At 32.7% G+C, this 7,827-nt stretch overlaps 1 long non-coding RNA gene across 2 annotated transcripts; it reads right to left on the bottom strand.

Annotated features, from left to right (window-relative positions):
• Nucleotides 1-1,349: 1,349 nt before the first annotated feature.
• LOC117320170 lies at nt 1,350-6,943 on the bottom strand. Of its 2 annotated transcripts, XR_004530936.1 has the most exons (6): nt 6,870-6,935; nt 5,308-5,379; nt 4,323-4,394; nt 3,339-3,410; nt 2,066-2,104; nt 1,350-1,580 (listed from the first exon to the last, which is right to left on the bottom strand). It is a non-coding gene; the product is annotated as an uncharacterized LOC117320170 (long non-coding RNA). The 2 variants fall into 2 exon arrangements; XR_004530937.1 differs by lacking the exon at nt 5,308-5,379 and having other exon boundaries at nt 6,870-6,943.
• Between the last annotated feature and the right edge of the window lie 884 nt (nt 6,944-7,827).

The following is a 7,827-nucleotide window of genomic DNA, read 5'->3' as shown; positions in this document are numbered from 1 at the left end:
TGCATACTTAATGTAAAGGACTTATATAACTTTACAAATACACCATAAAACGGATAATTTGAATGTATCTTATAATCATTGAAAATATTCTTAGTTGTGACAAAAAGCTAGTTTTCCTTTAGCGATGTAGAATTTAAACACCAATATCAATGCCGGATCAAATATCTTGAGAAATTCACGAATACCATTGACGTAGCTGCTTTATTCTCTTCTGAAACCAGTCAACGGTGAAATTTACTGATTATCCTTTAAGTTTTATAATATGTTCATCTCCTTCAAGATTAGTTTGCAGAGAGTTGATAATAGAAATATATAACAATATCATACCTGAACCGAGATGCTTTCGGCCGGGACCATTAAAGTATATAATTTACTGTTTACAATAAACAATCATCAAAATGATGTCAATTTCAAAACATTTTATTCGCGCTAAAGCGAAATTCACTGATTTATGTATTGATGTAATAGTAAACTCTACCTATATAATATAGTAATCCCTTGTTTCTATTATTCATTTTTTTCATTATTATGTCAAAAACATTTAAACCGATAACACACAAGATATTTGTTTCTTATCTTTATTGAACGAGTATTTACATTTGAAGTTGATAGTGTATATCATTTATAACTGTCCCCCACCTGGACCGTCGCGAAAAAGTGTGCCTTTTGGGGGATATATCACAGTTTCAATTAGTATATCTTCTATCTCAAAACCTTTTCGACAATTTCAAGAAGAAACTTAATTTTTTTTTTTATCGAACTGATTGATAACAAACGACGAAAGTAACATATGTTCTCATTTTAGAACAAAAGTGCATTGCTTTCTTTTCTATTTCAAAAAGCTTTTTATCTCTCAGGATGAAACATGTTATATTTCATAAAATTTACATCAGAACTATTAATAGTGAAAAAAAATTACGAATAAAAAAACATTTTCGACAATAACAAGATGAAATGTAATCTTTTTTATTGAACACATGACGAAAGTAACATATGTTCTCATTTGAGGTCGTTAGTCTCAGAACAAAATTGCATTGCTTTCTTTTCTATTTCAATTTTTTTATTTATTTTTTTTCAATCAAAAGGATGAAACATGTTATAGTTGGTCAAGACCAAGTTTGTCACAAATAACTGTATGTGAAGTGAATAGTGTCAGGAAAGTCCAGTCCAGCGGAGTTATCTCTCTTGATGGTCCTCACCAGGCCAAGCCCCAATGAAAGGAGCCAGCTCAGCTTCCTGACGCTATCCGGTATCTTAAGCATCACAGTAAGAATGAAAAAAAAAATTAAAGAATTGGCATCAGTACTATTTATTGTGAAAAAAAAATGAATAAATGAAAAAGGCAATCATTGATTTCAATGCAAGGAATCTTTATTGCTAAATTACATGTGATTTTATCACGCTTTAATCAATTGTTTTTAATATCATATTTTGAAAGAAGAGACGTAGACAGTTGTGGTAACGGTTGGTATACGGATCACGGGATTAGTAGGCCAAAAGTCAGGGTTTGACTGGATCCATCACTGCATTTCTAAGATGGATATCAGTGATTTGATAATTCTCTGCTTCCAATTCTCTTTCTGTGAAACATTTAAAAACAAAAATGTCATCACTTATTATACTCCATAAACGTTAATGTGTACATGAGCAAAAATCTATCGTGCTGTATCAGCTTGAGAAAAGAGTACTGAAATCGCTTATCGGTTATCTTGCTAAAACATACGTGTAAATTGATTATACGGCAATGTATTGTACTGGATATTCTCCCCAAATGTCAACAATCAAGCGATACTCAGACTATGAACATAATGCTCTGCTCTGTGTGCCGGTACGATGGAGAAAAAACTCAACCCCAGCATTGATTTCATGACCTTTATGAAGAAGCTGTCTTGTAATTAAATGCATCACATAAACTACTTTTTGGCTATTTGTAACGATAAAGGAATTTGATCAAATCTTATCAACGTAAAGTTTTGAAGTGGGCTGATTTTTTCTTTTGCTCCCTGCTCTTCTTAATGTAGAGAATGATTTCTAAAATGTTGGCCTTGTGTTGAATTGGACTTACCGTAAGGTTTGTTCTCTCCTTCTACTTGTGTATCTTAAACTGAAATAATAATTTTAGTTATAAATCCGCCTGTCGTGATTTCCAACATCATTAATTGTGGTTATGATTTATTTGTTAAAACGAATGATAGCTTAAAGCTGCTATATCGCCGACAACATTTACACAGTTCGTGCTTCCCATGAAAATGCATCAAATGACATCCACGGTAAAGAAATATATCTAACATCAAAGCAAACAATAGCGTACAATTGCATTTCTCCACGGTGCGATTTGTTATTGACGTCTCCATTTTCACACAAGATATAACATATAAATACATTGTGGAATTATTGACAAGGTTGATTAAACTATTAGTTATAGCAGTCTAGCAGTTTATTGCCCTAAGTGAAGAAAAGTAAAAGTAACGTTCGGTAAATTATCTCATTGATACACAATATTTCTAACATAACGTTTGTAACAGTGCCGTCGTTGGTTTATGTATAGAATATATATATCTACATAAGTACATTTTTTGTACGTATGTACAATGGTCAAACTTTACTATGAATAATGATATAACTATATAATATATTCCAAAGAGATATGTGTGTTTTGACGACGTACGTTGCCTAATGCTGGATCGCGTTATTTGATGTAGTAATCTTACTACCTAATTACATCCGACACGATTCGTGTGGCTTTGATTAACAACAATTTTCAAATGACATTTCGGTTAGGTTTGGTTTAGTGTTATTTAACGTCCTATGGACAGCCATAGTCAGTTCAGAATGGTCTCCGTGCGATGGGTGTGTTTTTGGAGGTGGGACACATTATACTGACAACGGACGAATTAGTTGGTACTTTCCCAAAATGCTGACCACTTCTAGAAGAAGCGACTACTATTTCTCTGAATACAATATGATACAACGTAGATCTTATAACAATAAAGTCAGCTTATGATATTCGAAAATTGTGTTTGGTGTATCAGTTGTTTGGTCAGTTTTCGGGTCGTCTGAATCAAAGAAACTCTAAAATGGATTATAAAGGTATCCGATGTTAATTTTTTAGGATCAATTATCGTTATATATGTAAGGAAAAATAACGGATTCTTTATTCCATTTCTTTGACTTTCCGAACTAGGGTATATTTTCGTATTATTTAACTAAGAGGACGTATTACTGACTATCAAACGGTTATGAACTCATAATAGTATTCTGTCTCATTGCACTGGTGTGATCTTAATCAATTATTTTACCTTTATATCAAATAATTATGATAATAACTCCCATTTTACCTGACTCGTTTCTATCCCTCTTGGCGGACGTTGGCGTCTTAGTTCTTGGTTTTCACGCTTTTCTCTGCCGGCCTTTCCGACAAAACAAGTAAAATAGTTACAAGCAATAGAATAAAAATGGTTGAGATAAAAATAGATTGCGCATCACACACAAACAAATTTTCACTTTCTAACACCAATTGACATTTTTATGGAGACACGATAATTAAATCTCGTAACACTTTCAAAAGTATTTTATAGCGATTTCAGAAAATATACTTATTACAACAGGTGTCTACGGGACATTTAAAGATTGGTTCACGGTTCACAGTTTTAGAAAAAAGATTGCACAAAATGAACAAAATTTTGCACCTTTCAACACAAAATGAGACATATCAATTGAACTGTATCATGCTTTCAAAAGTATTTTACAGCAATATCAGACACATTACTTATAACAGGTATCTACGGGACATTTAAAGATGGGTTCACGCCCATTTTCTCCCAAATTTCTGTTTCGGGTGAACATATACAGCAGTTCCCATACGATTATGTCATACTGACAACAGTTGAAACAGTTGTCACATCCAAAAGAGGAATGGCGACTACTATTCTTCTGATTAATATGTAATACCGTATATATATATATCGGAGTAAGTATTCGAGTCGTTGAATCAAAGAAACTCTAAGATAGATCATAAAAGTAGCTTATGGTATTTGTATGATCAATTAAACATTCACTCATAATTAAGTTACCATACTGTTATCATTCTACAATCATTGGTCGTTATATATGTAAGGAACAAATGACGGATTCTTTATTCCATTACTTTGACTATCCGAACTAGGGTATATACTCGTATTATTTAACTAAGAGGACGTATTACTGGCTATCTAAAGATTATAAACTCATAATAGTATTCCGTCCCATTGCACTGGTGTGATCTTAATCAATTATTTTACCTTTATATCAAATAATTATGAATAAGATAACTCCCATTTTACCTGACTCGTTTCTATCCCTGTTGGCGGACGTTGGCGTCTTAGTCCTTGGCTTTCACGCTTTTCTCTGCCGGCCTTTCCGACAAAACAAGTAAAATAGTTACAAGCAATAGAATAAAAATGGTTGAGATAAAAATAGATTGCGCATCACACACAAAATTTTTTTCACTTTCTAACACCAATTGACATTTTTATGGAGACACGATAATTAAATCTCGTAACACTTTCAAAAGTATTTTATAGCGATTTCAGAAAATATACTTATTACAACAGGTGTCTACGGGACATTTAAAGATTGGTTCACGGTTCACAGTTTTAGAAAAAAGATTGCACAAAATGAACAAAATTTTGCACCTTTCAACACAAAATGAGACATATCAATTGAACTGTATCATGCTTTCAAAAGTATTTTACAGCAATATCAGACACATTACTTATAACAGGTATCTACGGGACATTTAAAGATGGGTTCACGCCCATTTTCTCCCAAATTTCTGTTTCGGGTGAACATATAGAGCAGTTCCCATACGGTTATGTCATACTGACAACAGTTGAAACGGTTGTCACATCCAAAAGAGGAATGGCGACTACTATTCTTCTGATTAATATGTACATGTAATACCATATATATATATCGGAGTAAGTATTTGGGTCGTTGAATCAAAGAAACTCTAAGATAGATCATAAAAGTAGCTCATGTTATTTTTATGATCAATTAAACATTCACCCATAATTAAGTTACCATACTGTTATCATTCTACAATCATTGGTCGTTATAGATGTAAGGAACAAATGACGGATTCTTTATTCCATTACTTTGACTATCCGAACTAGGGTATATGTTCATATTATTTAACTAAGAGGACGTATTACTGGCTATCGAAAGGTTATAAACTCATAATAGTATTCCGTCCCATTGCACTGGTGTGATCTTAATCAATTATTTTACATTTATATCAAATGATTATGATAATAACTCCCATTTTACCTGACTCGTTTCTATCCCTCTTGGCGGACGTTGGCGTCTTAGTCCATGGCTTTCACGCTTTTCTCTGCCGGCCTTTCCGACAAATCAAGTAAAATAGTTACAAGCAACAGAATAAAAATGGTTGAGATAAAAATAGATTGCGCATCACACACAAACAAATTTTCACTTTCTAACACCAATTGACATTTTTATGGAGACACGATAATTAAATCTCATAACACTTTCAAAAGTATTTTATAGCGATTTCAGAAAATATACTTATTACAACAGGTGTCTACGGGACATTTAAAGATTGGTTCACGGTTCACAGTTTTAGAAAATAGATTGCACAAAATGAACAAAATGTTGCAACTTTCAACACAAAATGAGACATATCAATTGAACTTTATCATGCTTTCAAAAGTATTTTACAGCAATATCAGACACATTACTTATAACAGGTATCTACGGGACATTTAAAGATGGGTTCACGCCTTTTGTCTCCCAAATTTCTGTTTCGGGTGAACATATACAGCAGTTCCCATACGGTTATGCCATACTGACAACAGTTGAAACATTCGTCATATCCAAATGACGAATATCGACTACTAATCTTCCGATTAAAATGTAATACCACATCGATCTGATACCGACAAAGTCAGCTGAATATAACGTAAAGCTGTTTTTGTTATATCGGTGGTTAAGAAAGTATTCGAGTCGTTGGAATCAAAGAAATTCTAAAATGGATTACATAAGTATCTGATGTTAATTGATAGGATCAATTAAACATTCCCACATAATTAAAATAGCATAGTGTGTTCATTCTACGACTTTTGATTGTAATATATATACAGATGACCAAATAAGGGACCAAATATTTCATTTCATTCCAATGAATATCCTGACTAGGATATATACTCATATTGTTGTGAAAGTACTCAATATCTATATTGCCGACAACGGCAAGTATAGTCTACGATCACCCAAGTATGGGTCAGTAAAATACGTCAAAATACGAGATTGACCAAGTGTAGACTACCCCCATCGTTTTCACGCACGGCTGAACATCAACATCGGGACGTACGAAGTGACATAAACAACTTCGTTTAAAGAAGTCAGCTCGCCACGTACGTTCACAACAATAATATAAAATAAACAGACGTTCTTATTACTATCATATTGATCGTGAGTCAGCTTTAAATAATGCAAAACTTTATTCGTTATGTCAGTGGTTTGGTATGTATTCGAGTCGTTGAAATCAAAGAAATTCTCAAATGGATTACAAAAGTATTTGATGTTAATTCATAGGATCAATTAATCATTCATGCATAATAATATTAGCATAGTATGATTATTCTACAATTTTGATGATTAATATATATAAAGAACCAAATATAGTTTTTCATTCCAATGACTATCCTGATTAAGGTATATACTCATGTTATAAAATAAGGGGACGTTCTTATGACTATCAGAAGATCTATCCCCACATGATATTACCTGGTCTCAAGGCTCGAGTTTGAGATTAGTTGTCTATGTTTACCTTTATATTAAACAGTTATGATAATATCTCCCATATTTACCTGACTCGTTTCTATTCCAGCTGGCGGACTTCGGCGTCCTGGTCCTTGGTTTTCACGCTTTTCTCTGCCGACCTATCCGACAAAATAAGTAAAACAGTTACAAGCAATAAAATAAAAATGGTTGAGATAAAAATAGATTGCAGAACCACAAACAAATTTTTACCTTCTAACACTAATTGACATTTTTATGGAGACAAATTAATTGAACTTTGGGAAGGAGGAAATAGTTTTAAGCTTATAGAACACACATACATGTTGAATTATACAGCACTTGTATTTGTAATTTCATAATTTCTTCTTTAAAGTTACCTGCTAACAAATATTTGGGTTTTTTTTAAAGTTTTGCAATATTGTTTAAAAAAAATTGTTTGGATACATTTTGATCAGCATTCAAGTGTTTCCCTATTGCATTAAGAAAATGATTCATTGTTCTTTAACCTGAAATGTATAACTGGTGGGAATTTTACCACTTCTTGTAATTAAAGATAATAAGCATATAAACTATATTTATTGAATATCTCTATTGTGAAGAAAAATGTATATAAAAATAATTATTTTTGATGATTCGCAAAAAAAAAACCTATACATGTTTGAAAAACATCCAGGTAGATATTATATATGGGTAGTGTTAGATGCTAATTACATGAAGGTAAGGCAGAGGAGCTTGTCACAGCATACTATAAATGGACCCCTGGGGGAGGGGGGGGGGGGGGTAATTGGGGACTTGACAAAACTATAGCCAGATGACAAAACCGGCACACCTTAAGACTGATCCTATTCTGATACATATATATATAGAATAAAACTTGTAGATACTTTGTGTATCGATTAAATAGTTTAAAAATATAAATTCAACACGACAACTGTTGTGTTTCGCTAACGTTTTCAGGCCGTCTTCAGGCGATTCATTTATTAACGTCTTGGTTACCACATTATGACGTCACATACACTATAATAA

Source organism: Pecten maximus, unplaced genomic scaffold (assembly GCF_902652985.1).
Source record: "Pecten maximus unplaced genomic scaffold, xPecMax1.1, whole genome shotgun sequence".
In the NCBI taxonomy this organism is placed as follows: Eukaryota; Metazoa; Mollusca; class Bivalvia; order Pectinida; family Pectinidae; genus Pecten; species Pecten maximus.
The sequence above is the reverse complement of the archived record's forward strand: the minus strand, read 5'-3'. Positions and strand labels throughout refer to the sequence as shown.